Source organism: Rhinoderma darwinii, unplaced genomic scaffold (assembly GCF_050947455.1).
Source record: "Rhinoderma darwinii isolate aRhiDar2 unplaced genomic scaffold, aRhiDar2.hap1 Scaffold_999, whole genome shotgun sequence".
Taxonomy (NCBI): domain Eukaryota; kingdom Metazoa; phylum Chordata; class Amphibia; order Anura; family Rhinodermatidae; genus Rhinoderma; species Rhinoderma darwinii.
In genome coordinates, this window is record NW_027464573.1 from 79,240 (window position 1) to 95,573 (window position 16,334).

The 16,334-nt window shown below is 47.7% G+C and overlaps 11 non-coding genes across 11 annotated transcripts; all 11 read right to left on the bottom strand.

The window, feature by feature from the left end:
* Positions 1 to 620: 620 nt before the first annotated feature.
* On the bottom strand, positions 621 to 811 carry LOC142735399 (U2 spliceosomal RNA). Its single transcript, XR_012880484.1, has one exon. It is a non-coding gene; the product is annotated as a U2 spliceosomal RNA (small nuclear RNA).
* A 1,288-nt stretch (positions 812 to 2,099) lies between these two features.
* Positions 2,100 to 2,290, bottom strand: LOC142735400 (U2 spliceosomal RNA). Its single transcript, XR_012880485.1, has one exon. It is a non-coding gene; the product is annotated as a U2 spliceosomal RNA (small nuclear RNA).
* Positions 2,291 to 3,578: 1,288 nt separating this feature from the next.
* On the bottom strand, positions 3,579 to 3,769 carry LOC142735401 (U2 spliceosomal RNA). Its single transcript, XR_012880486.1, has one exon. It is a non-coding gene; the product is annotated as a U2 spliceosomal RNA (small nuclear RNA).
* Positions 3,770 to 5,049: 1,280 nt separating this feature from the next.
* LOC142735402 (U2 spliceosomal RNA) lies at positions 5,050 to 5,240 on the bottom strand. The gene has a single exon (XR_012880487.1). It is a non-coding gene; the product is annotated as a U2 spliceosomal RNA (small nuclear RNA).
* Positions 5,241 to 6,536: 1,296 nt separating this feature from the next.
* Positions 6,537 to 6,727, bottom strand: LOC142735403 (U2 spliceosomal RNA). Its single transcript, XR_012880488.1, has one exon. It is a non-coding gene; the product is annotated as a U2 spliceosomal RNA (small nuclear RNA).
* A 1,308-nt stretch (positions 6,728 to 8,035) lies between these two features.
* On the bottom strand, positions 8,036 to 8,226 carry LOC142735405 (U2 spliceosomal RNA). The gene has a single exon (XR_012880490.1). It is a non-coding gene; the product is annotated as a U2 spliceosomal RNA (small nuclear RNA).
* Positions 8,227 to 9,506: 1,280 nt separating this feature from the next.
* Positions 9,507 to 9,697, bottom strand: LOC142735406 (U2 spliceosomal RNA). The gene has a single exon (XR_012880491.1). It is a non-coding gene; the product is annotated as a U2 spliceosomal RNA (small nuclear RNA).
* A 1,288-nt stretch (positions 9,698 to 10,985) lies between these two features.
* On the bottom strand, positions 10,986 to 11,176 carry LOC142735407 (U2 spliceosomal RNA). Its single transcript, XR_012880492.1, has one exon. It is a non-coding gene; the product is annotated as a U2 spliceosomal RNA (small nuclear RNA).
* Positions 11,177 to 12,484: 1,308 nt separating this feature from the next.
* LOC142735409 (U2 spliceosomal RNA) lies at positions 12,485 to 12,675 on the bottom strand. Its single transcript, XR_012880493.1, has one exon. It is a non-coding gene; the product is annotated as a U2 spliceosomal RNA (small nuclear RNA).
* Positions 12,676 to 13,955: 1,280 nt separating this feature from the next.
* Positions 13,956 to 14,146, bottom strand: LOC142735410 (U2 spliceosomal RNA). The gene has a single exon (XR_012880494.1). It is a non-coding gene; the product is annotated as a U2 spliceosomal RNA (small nuclear RNA).
* A 1,292-nt stretch (positions 14,147 to 15,438) lies between these two features.
* On the bottom strand, positions 15,439 to 15,629 carry LOC142735411 (U2 spliceosomal RNA). Its single transcript, XR_012880495.1, has one exon. It is a non-coding gene; the product is annotated as a U2 spliceosomal RNA (small nuclear RNA).
* Between the last annotated feature and the right edge of the window lie 705 nt (positions 15,630 to 16,334).

Sequence of the window (16,334 nt, forward strand, 5' to 3'; positions counted from 1 at the left end):
TTCTCCTTGCTCCTACAACCTCCATCCTTGCACAGTTTGTTATTCTTCTAGGTAACATAGTAACAAATCCAAATTGCTGCTCTCTTTGTAGGCAAGCAAGGCTTTGTTGCAACTGCAATTCTTACTTCTTCTTGAAATGTAGGGACGACAGTACATTCCATCACATCCATCTAGTGTACACAGGTAGGTCCATTGTGGCGGGCAGGCGAGCGGGCGGGCTGCTTTATTGGCTGTTTGCTGTTCCCCTACTCCACTCCACTATTTGACTGTTGTGCTGCATCAATCAATCAATCAATCAATCAATCAATCAATCAATCAATCAGTGGCTGGCTCAGGTGCAGCTCTTTAACTTACCTAAAAGGGAGGGCGGAGAGAAGACAAGGAAGGTGAATGAGGTGTTCCAATGTGAAATGCCGGAAACACAGAAACACAGACGACACACAACAAGAGGTGGCAATCTATTCATTAATTGCATTTAATCAATGAGCTCATTATCACTCATGCATTGTCCAACAGGTGTTGAAATAATGGGATTAAAAGGGGAGATCCCTTCAGAAAGACAGAAACAATAGCAAAGACAAAAAACACTTTTGGAATCTGCTTTTAGTCAACACATAAGGAAAGGGTGCACCGGTCCTGGAAATACTGCAATACCAGGTCAATGCGTGGAGTGGACAGAGCAAGCTCTATTTCCATCTCCCTGTTCTAAAAATCCATTTAATATATGGTCCCCAGATAGGGGACGTATCAGATATTAAACTGATAAGAACAGATACTACACTTGATCTTAGCCAAAAGGCCGAGAAGCGATAACCCGAACGGGCCGCGCGTTGCCCGAGCCTGCCCGATACTGCTGTTCAGCCCTTGCAGCGATTCAGCCTACTTCTAGGCAATTCCATGGGGCCCTGCAGGCTCACACACTCACAGCTACACGGGAGGTGAATAAAGGCCGGAGAGGAAGCCAGACAGGATTTGCTTCTTTTGCTTGCACCACAATGCAGTGCTGAAAGAGGAGGAATCTACATAAAAACGCCTTCCTGGCAACGCCCAAATGCCCTGCTGCCATGCAGATAAACACTGGCAGCGGCAGCAAGTGCATGCCCACAGCCACCCCTTGTTCCTTCACACCTTGTATCAGCTGTAATCCAGTCCAGTCCAGTGCTGCCTGCTGAGCAGCACTGACCAACACTGCCTGGGCCCAGGCTTTTATCTCTGAGGCCCCATTATGATGTCAGAAAGCTGGCTCTGGAATCCTGAGGGCTCCACTATGACACGTGCAAAGTTCCGTCTGAACTTTATATAAGACGGTGAGGCTCAGTCAGTCACTCAGTGTTGCCTGAGAGGGCAACACTGCAACAGCCGGCCGCCAGGCTGTCTTTTTTTTGCACAGCTAGTTGCCTCCAGGAGGCCACAAGAGGGAGACAAGGGACTGCAAAATGGAAAATAGGCATCCACCAACTTTACAGACAACTTCTCCTTGCTCCTACAACCTCCATCCTTGCACAGTTTGTTATTCTTCTAGGTAACATAGTAACAAATCCAAATTGCTGCTCTCTTTGTAGGCAAGCAAGGCTTTGTTGCAACTGCAATTCTTACTTCTTCTTGAAATGTAGGGACGACAGTACATTCCATCACATCCATCTAGTGTACACAGGTAGGTCCATTGTGGCGGGCAGGCGAGCGGGCGGGCTGCTTTATTGGCTGTTTGCTGTTCCCCTACTCCACTCCACTATTTGACTGTTGTGCTGCATCAATCAATCAATCAATCAATCAATCAATCAATCAATCAATCAATCAATCAGTGGCTGGCTCAGGTGCAGCTCTTTAACTTACCTAAAAGGGAGGGCGGAGAGAAGACAAGGAAGGTGAATGAGGTGTTCCAATGTGAAATGCCGGAAACACAGAAACACAGACGACACACAACAAGAGGTGGCAATCTATTCATTAATTGCATTTAATCAATGAGCTCATTATCACTCATGCATTGTCCAACAGGTGTTGAAATAATGGGATTAAAAGGGGAGATCCCTTCAGAAAGACAGAAACAATAGCAAAGACAAAAAACACTTTTGGAATCTGCTTTTAGTCAACACATAAGGAAAGGGTGCACCGGTCCTGGAAATACTGCAATACCAGGTCAATGCGTGGAGTGGACAGAGCAAGCTCTATTTCCATCTCCCTGTTCTAAAAATCCATTTAATATATGGTCCCCAGATAGGGGACGTATCAGATATTAAACTGATAAGAACAGATACTACACTTGATCTTAGCCAAAAGGCCGAGAAGCGATAACCCGAACGGGCCGCGCGTTGCCCGAGCCTGCCCGATACTGCTGTTCAGCCCTTGCAGCGATTCAGCCTACTTCTAGGCAATTCCATGGGGCCCTGCAGGCTCACACACTCACAGCTACACGGGAGGTGAATAAAGGCCGGAGAGGAAGCCAGACAGGATTTGCTTCTTTTGCTTGCACCACAATGCAGTGCTGAAAGAGGAGGAATCTACATAAAAACGCCTTCCTGGCAACGCCCAAATGCCCTGCTGCCATGCAGATAAACACTGGCAGCGGCAGCAAGTGCATGCCCACAGCCACCCCTTGTTCCTTCACACCTTGTATCAGCTGTAATCCAGTCCAGTCCAGTGCTGCCTGCTGAGCAGCACTGACCAACACTGCCTGGGCCCAGGCTTTTATCTCTGAGGCCCCATTATGATGTCAGAAAGCTGGCTCTGGAATCCTGAGGGCTCCACTATGACACGTGCAAAGTACCGTCTGAACTTTATATAAGACGGTGAGGCTCAGTCAGTCACTCAGTGTTGCCTGAGAGGGCAACACTGCAACAGCCGGCCGCCAGGCTGTCTTTTTTTTGCACAGCTAGTTGCCTCCAGGAGGCCACAAGAGGGAGACAAGGGACTGCAAAATGGAAAATAGGCATCCACCAACTTTACAGACAACTTCTCCTTGCTCCTACAACCTCCATCCTTGCACAGTTTGTTATTCTTCTAGGTAACATAGTAACAAATCCAAATTGCTGCTCTCTTTGTAGGCAAGCAAGGCTTTGTTGCAACTGCAATTCTTACTTCTTCTTGAAATGTAGGGACAACAGTACATTCCATCACATCCATCTAGTGTACACAGGTAGGTCCATTGTGGCGGGCAGGCGAGCGGGCGGGCTGCTTTATTGGCTGTTTGCTGTTCCCCTACTCCACTCCACTATTTGACTGTTGTGCTGCATCAATCAATCAATCAATCAATCAATCAATCAATCAATCAATCAATCAATCAGTGGCTGGCTCAGGTGCAGCTCTTTAACTTACCTAAAAGGGAGGGCGGAGAGAAGACAAGGAAGGTGAATGAGGTGTTCCAATGTGAAATGCCGGAAACACAGAAACACAGACGACACACAACAAGAGGTGGCAATCTATTCATTAATTGCATTTAATCAATGAGCTCATTATCACTCATGCATTGTCCAACAGGTGTTGAAATAATGGGATTAAAAGGGGAGATCCCTTCAGAAAGACAGAAACAATAGCAAAGACAAAAAACACTTTTGGAATCTGCTTTTAGTCAACACATAAGGAAAGGGTGCACCGGTCCTGGAAATACTGCAATACCAGGTCAATGCGTGGAGTGGACAGAGCAAGCTCTATTTCCATCTCCCTGTTCTAAAAATCCATTTAATATATGGTCCCCAGATAGGGGACGTATCAGATATTAAACTGATAAGAACAGATACTACACTTGATCTTAGCCAAAAGGCCGAGAAGCGATAACCCGAACGGGCCGCGCGTTGCCCGAGCCTGCCCGATACTGCTGTTCAGCCCTTGCAGCGATTCAGCCTACTTCTAGGCAATTCCATGGGGCCCTGCAGGCTCACACACTCACAGCTACACGGGAGGTGAATAAAGGCCGGAGAGGAAGCCAGACAGGATTTGCTTCTTTTGCTTGCACCACAATGCAGTGCTGAAAGAGGAGGAATCTACATAAAAACGCCTTCCTGGCAACGCCCAAATGCCCTGCTGCCATGCAGATAAACACTGGCAGCGGCAGCAAGTGCATGCCCACAGCCACCCCTTGTTCCTTCACACCTTGTATCAGCTGTAATCCAGTCCAGTCCAGTGCTGCCTGCTGAGCAGCACTGACCAACACTGCCTGGGCCCAGGCTTTTATCTCTGAGGCCCCATTATGATGTCAGAAAGCTGGCTCTGGAATCCTGAGGGCTCCACTATGACACGTGCAAAGTACCGTCTGAACTTTATATAAGACGGTGAGGCTCAGTCAGTCACTCAGTGTTGCCTGAGAGGGCAACACTGCAACAGCCGGCCGCCAGGCTGTCTTTTTTTTGCACAGCTAGTTGCCTCCAGGAGGCCACAAGAGGGAGACAAGGGACTGCAAAATGGAAAATAGGCATCCACCAACTTTACAGACAACTTCTCCTTGCTCCTACAACCTCCATCCTTGCACAGTTTGTTATTCTTCTAGGTAACATAGTAACAAATCCAAATTGCTGCTCTCTTTGTAGGCAAGCAAGGCTTTGTTGCAACTGCAATTCTTACTTCTTCTTGAAATGTAGGGACAACAGTACATTCCATCACATCCATCTAGTGTACACAGGTAGGTCCATTGTGGCGGGCAGGCGAGCGGGCGGGCTGCTTTATTGGCTGTTTGCTGTTCCCCTACTCCACTCCACTATTTGACTGTTGTGCTGCATCAATCAATCAATCAATCAATCAATCAATCAATCAATCAATCAGTGGCTGGCTCAGGTGCAGCTCTTTAACTTACCTAAAAGGGAGGGCGGAGAGAAGACAAGGAAGGTGAATGAGGTGTTCCAATGTGAAATGCCGGAAACACAGAAACACAGACGACACACAACAAGAGGTGGCAATCTATTCATTAATTGCATTTAATCAATGAGCTCATTATCACTCATGCATTGTCCAACAGGTGTTGAAATAATGGGATTAAAAGGGGAGATCCCTTCAGAAAGACAGAAACAATAGCAAAGACAAAAAACACTTTTGGAATCTGCTTTTAGTCAACACATAAGGAAAGGGTGCACCGGTCCTGGAAATACTGCAATACCAGGTCAATGCGTGGAGTGGACAGAGCAAGCTCTATTTCCATCTCCCTGTTCTAAAAATCCATTTAATATATGGTCCCCAGATAGGGGACGTATCAGATATTAAACTGATAAGAACAGATACTACACTTGATCTTAGCCAAAAGGCCGAGAAGCGATAACCCGAACGGGCCGCGCGTTGCCCGAGCCTGCCCGATACTGCTGTTCAGCCCTTGCAGCGATTCAGCCTACTTCTAGGCAATTCCATGGGGCCCTGCAGGCTCACACACTCACAGCTACACGGGAGGTGAATAAAGGCCGGAGAGGAAGCCAGACAGGATTTGTTTCTTTTGCTTGCACCACAATGCAGTGCTGAAAGAGGAGGAATCTACATAAAAACGCCTTCCTGGCAACGCCCAAATGCCCTGCTGCCATGCAGATAAACACTGGCAGCGGCAGCAAGTGCATGCCCACAGCCACCCCTTGTTCCTTCACACCTTGTATCAGCTGTAATCCAGTCCAGTCCAGTGCTGCCTGCTGAGCAGCACTGACCAACACTGCCTGGGCCCAGGCTTTTATCTCTGAGGCCCCATTATGATGTCAGAAAGCTGGCTCTGGAATCCTGAGGGCTCCACTATGACACGTGCAAAGTTCCGTCTGAACTTTATATAAGACGGTGAGGCTCAGTCAGTCACTCAGTGTTGCCTGAGAGGGCAACACTGCAACAGCCGGCCGCCAGGCTGTCTTTTTTTTGCACAGCTAGTTGCCTCCAGGAGGCCACAAGAGGGAGACAAGGGACTGCAAAATGGAAAATAGGCATCCACCAACTTTACAGACAACTTCTCCTTGCTCCTACAACCTCCATCCTTGCACAGTTTGTTATTCTTCTAGGTAACATAGTAACAAATCCAAATTGCTGCTCTCTTTGTAGGCAAGCAAGGCTTTGTTGCAACTGCAATTCTTACTTCTTCTTGAAATGTAGGGACGACAGTACATTCCATCACATCCATCTAGTGTACACAGGTAGGTCCATTGTGGCGGGCAGGCGAGCGGGCGGGCTGCTTTATTGGCTGTTTGCTGTTCCCCTACTCCACTCCACTATTTGACTGTTGTGCTGCATCAATCAATCAATCAATCAATCAATCAATCAATCAATCAATCAATCAATCAATCAATCAGTGGCTGGCTCAGGTGCAGCTCTTTAACTTACCTAAAAGGGAGGGCGGAGAGAAGACAAGGAAGGTGAATGAGGTGTTCCAATGTGAAATGCCGGAAACACAGAAACACAGACGACACACAACAAGAGGTGGCAATCTATTCATTAATTGCATTTAATCAATGAGCTCATTATCACTCATGCATTGTCCAACAGGTGTTGAAATAATGGGATTAAAAGGGGAGATCCCTTCAGAAAGACAGAAACAATAGCAAAGACAAAAAACACTTTTGGAATCTGCTTTTAGTCAACACATAAGGAAAGGGTGCACCGGTCCTGGAAATACTGCAATACCAGGTCAATGCGTGGAGTGGACAGAGCAAGCTCTATTTCCATCTCCCTGTTCTAAAAATCCATTTAATATATGGTCCCCAGATAGGGGACGTATCAGATATTAAACTGATAAGAACAGATACTACACTTGATCTTAGCCAAAAGGCCGAGAAGCGATAACCCGAACGGGCCGCGCGTTGCCCGAGCCTGCCCGATACTGCTGTTCAGCCCTTGCAGCGATTCAGCCTACTTCTAGGCAATTCCATGGGGCCCTGCAGGCTCACACACTCACAGCTACACGGGAGGTGAATAAAGGCCGGAGAGGAAGCCAGACAGGATTTGCTTCTTTTGCTTGCACCACAATGCAGTGCTGAAAGAGGAGGAATCTACATAAAAACGCCTTCCTGGCAACGCCCAAATGCCCTGCTGCCATGCAGATAAACACTGGCAGCGGCAGCAAGTGCATGCCCACAGCCACCCCTTGTTCCTTCACACCTTGTATCAGCTGTAATCCAGTCCAGTCCAGTGCTGCCTGCTGAGCAGCACTGACCAACACTGCCTGGGCCCAGGCTTTTATCTCTGAGGCCCCATTATTATGTCAGAAAGCTGGCTCTGGAATCCTGAGGGCTCCACTATGACACGTGCAAAGTACCGTCTGAACTTTATATAAGACGGTGAGGCTCAGTCAGTCACTCAGTGTTGCCTGAGAGGGCAACACTGCAACAGCCGGCCGCCAGGCTGTCTTTTTTTTGCACAGCTAGTTGCCTCCAGGAGGCCACAAGAGGGAGACAAGGGACTGCAAAATGGAAAATAGGCATCCACCAACTTTACAGACAACTTCTCCTTGCTCCTACAACCTCCATCCTTGCACAGTTTGTTATTCTTCTAGGTAACATAGTAACAAATCCAAATTGCTGCTCTCTTTGTAGGCAAGCAAGGCTTTGTTGCAACTGCAATTCTTACTTCTTCTTGAAATGTAGGGACGACAGTACATTCCATCACATCCATCTAGTGTACACAGGTAGGTCCATTGTGGCGGGCAGGCGAGCGGGCGGGCTGCTTTATTGGCTGTTTGCTGTTCCCCTACTCCACTCCACTATTTGACTGTTGTGCTGCATCAATCAATCAATCAATCAATCAATCAATCAATCAATCAATCAATCAATCAATCAATCAATCAATCAATCAGTGGCTGGCTCAGGTGCAGCTCTTTAACTTACCTAAAAGGGAGGGCGGAGAGAAGACAAGGAAGGTGAATGAGGTGTTCCAATGTGAAATGCCGGAAACACAGAAACACAGACGACACACAACAAGAGGTGGCAATCTATTCATTAATTGCATTTAATCAATGAGCTCATTATCACTCATGCATTTTCCAACAGGTGTTGAAATAATGGGATTAAAAGGGGAGATCCCTTCAGAAAGACAGAAACAATAGCAAAGACAAAAAACACTTTTGGAATCTGCTTTTAGTCAACACATAAGGAAAGGGTGCACCGGTCCTGGAAATACTGCAATACCAGGTCAATGCGTGGAGTGGACAGAGCAAGCTCTATTTCCATCTCCCTGTTCTAAAAATCCATTTAATATATGGTCCCCAGATAGGGGACGTATCAGATATTAAACTGATAAGAACAGATACTACACTTGATCTTAGCCAAAAGGCCGAGAAGCGATAACCCGAACGGGCCGCGCGTTGCCCGAGCCTGCCCGATACTGCTGTTCAGCCCTTGCAGCGATTCAGCCTACTTCTAGGCAATTCCATGGGGCCCTGCAGGCTCACACACTCACAGCTACACGGGAGGTGAATAAAGGCCGGAGAGGAAGCCAGACAGGATTTGCTTCTTTTGCTTGCACCACAATGCAGTGCTGAAAGAGGAGGAATCTACATAAAAACGCCTTCCTGGCAACGCCCAAATGCCCTGCTGCCATGCAGATAAACACTGGCAGCGGCAGCAAGTGCATGCCCACAGCCACCCCTTGTTCCTTCACACCTTGTATCAGCTGTAATCCAGTCCAGTCCAGTGCTGCCTGCTGAGCAGCACTGACCAACACTGCCTGGGCCCAGGCTTTTATCTCTGAGGCCCCATTATGATGTCAGAAAGCTGGCTCTGGAATCCTGAGGGCTCCACTATGACACGTGCAAAGTTCCGTCTGAACTTTATATAAGACGGTGAGGCTCAGTCAGTCACTCAGTGTTGCCTGAGAGGGCAACACTGCAACAGCCGGCCGCCAGGCTGTCTTTTTTTTGCACAGCTAGTTGCCTCCAGGAAGCCACAAGAGGGAGACAAGGGACTGCAAAATGGAAAATAGGCATCCACCAACTTTACAGACAACTTCTCCTTGCTCCTACAACCTCCATCCTTGCACAGTTTGTTATTCTTCTAGGTAACATAGTAACAAATCCAAATTGCTGATCTCTTTGTAGGCAAGCAAGGCTTTGTTGCAACTGCAATTCTTACTTCTTCTTGAAATGTAGGGACGACAGTACATTCCATCACATCCATCTAGTGTACACAGGTAGGTCCATTGTGGCGGGCAGGCGAGCGGGCGGGCTGCTTTATTGGCTGTTTGCTGTTCCCCTACTCCACTCCACTATTTGACTGTTGTGCTGCATCAATCAATCAATCAATCAATCAATCAATCAATCAATCAATCAGTGGCTGGCTCAGGTGCAGCTCTTTAACTTACCTAAAAGGGAGGGCGGAGAGAAGACAAGGAAGGTGAATGAGGTGTTCCAATGTGAAATGCCGGAAACACAGAAACACAGACGACACACAACAAGAGGTGGCAATCTATTCATTAATTGCATTTAATCAATGAGCTCATTATCACTCATGCATTGTCCAACAGGTGTTGAAATAATGGGATTAAAAGGGGAGATCCCTTCAGAAAGACAGAAACAATAGCAAAGACAAAAAACACTTTTGGAATCTGCTTTTAGTCAACACATAAGGAAAGGGTGCACCGGTCCTGGAAATACTGCAATACCAGGTCAATGCGTGGAGTGGACAGAGCAAGCTCTATTTCCATCTCCCTGTTCTAAAAATCCATTTAATATATGGTCCCCAGATAGGGGACGTATCAGATATTAAACTGATAAGAACAGATACTACACTTGATCTTAGCCAAAAGGCCGAGAAGCGATAACCCGAACGGGCCGCGCGTTGCCCGAGCCTGCCCGATACTGCTGTTCAGCCCTTGCAGCGATTCAGCCTACTTCTAGGCAATTCCATGGGGCCCTGCAGGCTCACACACTCACAGCTACACGGGAGGTGAATAAAGGCCGGAGAGGAAGCCAGACAGGATTTGCTTCTTTTGCTTGCACCACAATGCAGTGCTGAAAGAGGAGGAATCTACATAAAAACGCCTTCCTGGCAACGCCCAAATGCCCTGCTGCCATGCAGATAAACACTGGCAGCGGCAGCAAGTGCATGCCCACAGCCACCCCTTGTTCCTTCACACCTTGTATCAGCTGTAATCCAGTCCAGTCCAGTGCTGCCTGCTGAGCAGCACTGACCAACACTGCCTGGGCCCAGGCTTTTATCTCTGAGGCCCCATTATGATGTCAGAAAGCTGGCTCTGGAATCCTGAGGGCTCCACTATGACACGTGCAAAGTTCCGTCTGAACTTTATATAAGACGGTGAGGCTCAGTCAGTCACTCAGTGTTGCCTGAGAGGGCAACACTGCAACAGCCGGCCGCCAGGCTGTCTTTTTTTTGCACAGCTAGTTGCCTCCAGGAGGCCACAAGAGGGAGACAAGGGACTGCAAAATGGAAAATAGGCATCCACCAACTTTACAGACAACTTCTCCTTGCTCCTACAACCTCCATCCTTGCACAGTTTGTTATTCTTCTAGGTAACATAGTAACAAATCCAAATTGCTGCTCTCTTTGTAGGCAAGCAAGGCTTTGTTGCAACTGCAATTCTTACTTCTTCTTGAAATGTAGGGACGACAGTACATTCCATCACATCCATCTAGTGTACACAGGTAGGTCCATTGTGGCGGGCAGGCGAGCGGGCGGGCTGCTTTATTGGCTGTTTGCTGTTCCCCTACTCCACTCCACTATTTGACTGTTGTGCTGCATCAATCAATCAATCAATCAATCAATCAATCAATCAATCAATCAATCAATCAGTGGCTGGCTCAGGTGCAGCTCTTTAACTTACCTAAAAGGGAGGGCGGAGAGAAGACAAGGAAGGTGAATGAGGTGTTCCAATGTGAAATGCCGGAAACACAGAAACACAGACGACACACAACAAGAGGTGGCAATCTATTCATTAATTGCATTTAATCAATGAGCTCATTATCACTCATGCATTGTCCAACAGGTGTTGAAATAATGGGATTAAAAGGGGAGATCCCTTCAGAAAGACAGAAACAATAGCAAAGACAAAAAACACTTTTGGAATCTGCTTTTAGTCAACACATAAGGAAAGGGTGCACCGGTCCTGGAAATACTGCAATACCAGGTCAATGCGTGGAGTGGACAGAGCAAGCTCTATTTCCATCTCCCTGTTCTAAAAATCCATTTAATATATGGTCCCCAGATAGGGGACGTATCAGATATTAAACTGATAAGAACAGATACTACACTTGATCTTAGCCAAAAGGCCGAGAAGCGATAACCCGAACGGGCCGCGCGTTGCCCGAGCCTGCCCGATACTGCTGTTCAGCCCTTGCAGCGATTCAGCCTACTTCTAGGCAATTCCATGGGGCCCTGCAGGCTCACACACTCACAGCTACACGGGAGGTGAATAAAGGCCGGAGAGGAAGCCAGACAGGATTTGCTTCTTTTGCTTGCACCACAATGCAGTGCTGAAAGAGGAGGAATCTACATAAAAACGCCTTCCTGGCAACGCCCAAATGCCCTGCTGCCATGCAGATAAACACTGGCAGCGGCAGCAAGTGCATGCCCACAGCCACCCCTTGTTCCTTCACACCTTGTATCAGCTGTAATCCAGTCCAGTCCAGTGCTGCCTGCTGAGCAGCACTGACCAACACTGCCTGGGCCCAGGCTTTTATCTCTGAGGCCCCATTATGATGTCAGAAAGCTGGCTCTGGAATCCTGAGGGCTCCACTATGACACGTGCAAAGTTCCGTCTGAACTTTATATAAGACGGTGAGGCTCAGTCAGTCACTCAGTGTTGCCTGAGAGGGCAACACTGCAACAGCCGGCCGCCAGGCTGTCTTTTTTTTGCACAGCTAGTTGCCTCCAGGAGGCCACAAGAGGGAGACAAGGGACTGCAAAATGGAAAATAGGCATCCACCAACTTTACAGACAACTTCTCCTTGCTCCTACAACCTCCATCCTTGCACAGTTTGTTATTCTTCTAGGTAACATAGTAACAAATCCAAATTGCTGCTCTCTTTGTAGGCAAGCAAGGCTTTGTTGCAACTGCAATTCTTACTTCTTCTTGAAATGTAGGGACGACAGTACATTCCATCACATCCATCTAGTGTACACAGGTAGGTCCATTGTGGCGGGCAGGCGAGCGGGCGGGCTGCTTTATTGGCTGTTTGCTGTTCCCCTACTCCACTCCACTATTTGACTGTTGTGCTGCATCAATCAATCAATCAATCAATCAATCAATCAATCAATCAATCAATCAATCAATCAATCAATCAATCAATCAGTGGCTGGCTCAGGTGCAGCTCTTTAACTTACCTAAAAGGGAGGGCGGAGAGAAGACAAGGAAGGTGAATGAGGTGTTCCAATGTGAAATGCCGGAAACACAGAAACACAGACGACACACAACAAGAGGTGGCAATCTATTCATTAATTGCATTTAATCAATGAGCTCATTATCACTCATGCATTGTCCAACAGGTGTTGAAATAATGGGATTAAAAGGGGAGATCCCTTCAGAAAGACAGAAACAATAGCAAAGACAAAAAACACTTTTGGAATCTGCTTTTAGTCAACACATAAGGAAAGGGTGCACCGGTCCTGGAAATACTGCAATACCAGGTCAATGCGTGGAGTGGACAGAGCAAGCTCTATTTCCATCTCCCTGTTCTAAAAATCCATTTAATATATGGTCCCCAGATAGGGGACGTATCAGATATTAAACTGATAAGAACAGATACTACACTTGATCTTAGCCAAAAGGCCGAGAAGCGATAACCCGAACGGGCCGCGCGTTGCCCGAGCCTGCCCGATACTGCTGTTCAGCCCTTGCAGCGATTCAGCCTACTTCTAGGCAATTCCATGGGGCCCTGCAGGCTCACACACTCACAGCTACACGGGAGGTGAATAAAGGCCGGAGAGGAAGCCAGACAGGATTTGCTTCTTTTGCTTGCACCACAATGCAGTGCTGAAAGAGGAGGAATCTACATAAAAACGCCTTCCTGGCAACGCCCAAATGCCCTGCTGCCATGCAGATAAACACTGGCAGCGGCAGCAAGTGCATGCCCACAGCCACCCCTTGTTCCTTCACACCTTGTATCAGCTGTAATCCAGTCCAGTCCAGTGCTGCCTGCTGAGCAGCACTGACCAACACTGCCTGGGCCCAGGCTTTTATCTCTGAGGCCCCATTATGATGTCAGAAAGCTGGCTCTGGAATCCTGAGGGCTCCACTATGACACGTGCAAAGTTCCGTCTGAACTTTATATAAGACGGTGAGGCTCAGTCAGTCACTCAGTGTTGCCTGAGAGGGCAACACTGCAACAGCCGGCCGCCAGGCTGTCTTTTTTTTGCACAGCTAGTTGCCTCCAGGAGGCCACAAGAGGGAGACAAGGGACTGCAAAATGGAAAATAGGCATCCACCAACTTTACAGACAACTTCTCCTTGCTCCTACAACCTCCATCCTTGCACAGTTTGTTATTCTTCTAGGTAACATAGTAACAAATCCAAATTGCTGCTCTCTTTGTAGGCAAGCAAGGCTTTGTTGCAACTGCAATTCTTACTTCTTCTTGAAATGTAGGGACGACAGTACATTCCATCACATCCATCTAGTGTACACAGGTAGGTCCATTGTGGCGGGCAGGCGAGCGGGCGGGCTGCTTTATTGGCTGTTTGCTGTTCCCCTACTCCACTCCACTATTTGACTGTTGTGCTGCATCAATCAATCAATCAATCAATCAATCAATCAATCAATCAATCAGTGGCTGGCTCAGGTGCAGCTCTTTAACTTACCTAAAAGGGAGGGCGGAGAGAAGACAAGGAAGGTGAATGAGGTGTTCCAATGTGAAATGCCGGAAACACAGAAACACAGACGACACACAACAAGAGGTGGCAATCTATTCATTAATTGCATTTAATCAATGAGCTCATTATCACTCATGCATTGTCCAACAGGTGTTGAAATAATGGGATTAAAAGGGGAGATCCCTTCAGAAAGACAGAAACAATAGCAAAGACAAAAAACACTTTTGGAATCTGCTTTTAGTCAACACATAAGGAAAGGGTGCACCGGTCCTGGAAATACTGCAATACCAGGTCAATGCGTGGAGTGGACAGAGCAAGCTCTATTTCCATCTCCCTGTTCTAAAAATCCATTTAATATATGGTCCCCAGATAGGGGACGTATCAGATATTAAACTGATAAGAACAGATACTACACTTGATCTTAGCCAAAAGGCCGAGAAGCGATAACCCGAACGGGCCGCGCGTTGCCCGAGCCTGCCCGATACTGCTGTTCAGCCCTTGCAGCGATTCAGCCTACTTCTAGGCAATTCCATGGGGCCCTGCAGGCTCACACACTCACAGCTACACGGGAGGTGAATAAAGGCCGGAGAGGAAGCCAGACAGGATTTGCTTCTTTTGCTTGCACCACAATGCAGTGCTGAAAGAGGAGGAATCTACATAAAAACGCCTTCCTGGCAACGCCCAAATGCCCTGCTGCCATGCAGATAAACACTGGCAGCGGCAGCAAGTGCATGCCCACAGCCACCCCTTGTTCCTTCACACCTTGTATCAGCTGTAATCCAGTCCAGTCCAGTGCTGCCTGCTGAGCAGCACTGACCAACACTGCCTGGGCCCAGGCTTTTATCTCTGAGGCCCCATTATGATGTCAGAAAGCTGGCTCTGGAATCCTGAGGGCTCCACTATGACACGTGCAAAGTTCCGTCTGAACTTTATATAAGACGGTGAGGCTCAGTCAGTCACTCAGTGTTGCCTGAGAGGGCAACACTGCAACAGCCGGCCGCCAGGCTGTCTTTTTTTTGCACAGCTAGTTGCCTCCAGGAGGCCACAAGAGGGAGACAAGGGACTGCAAAATGGAAAATAGGCATCCACCAACTTTACAGACAACTTCTCCTTGCTCCTACAACCTCCATCCTTGCACAGTTTGTTATTCTTCTAGGTAACATAGTAACAAATCCAAATTGCTGCTCTCTTTGTAGGCAAGCAAGGCTTTGTTGCAACTGCAATTCTTACTTCTTCTTGAAATGTAGGGACGACAGTACATTCCATCACATCCATCTAGTGTACACAGGTAGGTCCATTGTGGCGGGCAGGCGAGCGGGCGGGCTGCTTTATTGGCTGTTTGCTGTTCCCCTACTCCACTCCACTATTTGACTGTTGTGCTGCATCAATCAATCAATCAATCAATCAATCAATCAATCAATCAATCAATCAATCAATCAGTGGCTGGCTCAGGTGCAGCTCTTTAACTTACCTAAAAGGGAGGGCGGAGAGAAGACAAGGAAGGTGAATGAGGTGTTCCAATGTGAAATGCCGGAAACACAGAAACACAGACGACACACAACAAGAGGTGGCAATCTATTCATTAATTGCATTTAATCAATGAGCTCATTATCACTCATGCATTGTCCAACAGGTGTTGAAATAATGGGATTAAAAGGGGAGATCCCTTCAGAAAGACAGAAACAATAGCAAAGACAAAAAACACTTTTGGAATCTGCTTTTAGTCAACACATAAGGAAAGGGTGCACCGGTCCTGGAAATACTGCAATACCAGGTCAATGCGTGGAGTGGACAGAGCAAGCTCTATTTCCATCTCCCTGTTCTAAAAATCCATTTAATATATGGTCCCCAGATAGGGGACGTATCAGATATTAAACTGATAAGAACAGATACTACACTTGATCTTAGCCAAAAGGCCGAGAAGCGATAACCCGAACGGGCCGCGCGTTGCCCGAGCCTGCCCGATACTGCTGTTCAGCCCTTGCAGCGATTCAGCCTACTTCTAGGCAATTCCATGGGGCCCTGCAGGCTCACACACTCACAGCTACACGGGAGGTGAATAAAGGCCGGAGAGGAAGCCAGACAGGATTTGCTTCTTTTGCTTGCACCACAATGCAGTGCTGAAAGAGGAGGAATCTACATAAAAACGCCTTCCTGGCAACGCCCAAATGCCCTGCTGCCATGCAGATAAACACTGGCAGCGGCAGCAAGTGCATGCCCACAGCCACCCCTTGTTCCTTCACACCTTGTATCAGCTGTAATCCAGTCCAGTCCAGTGCTGCCTGCTGAGCAGCACTGACCAACACTGCCTGGGCCCAGGCTTTTATCTCTGAGGCCCCATTATGATGTCAGAAAGCTGGCTCTGGAATCCTGAGGGCTCCACTATGACACGTGCAAAGTTCCGTCTGAACTTTATATAAGACGGTGAGGCTCAGTCAGTCACTCAGTGTTGCCTGAGAGGGCAACACTGCAACAGCCGGCCGCCAGGCTGTCTTTTTTTTGCACAGCTAGTTGCCTCCAGGAGGCCACAAGAGGGAGACAAGGGACTGCAAAATGGAAAATAGGCATCCACCAACTTTACAGACAACTTCTCCTTGCTCCTACAACCTCCATCCTTGCACAGTTTGTTATTC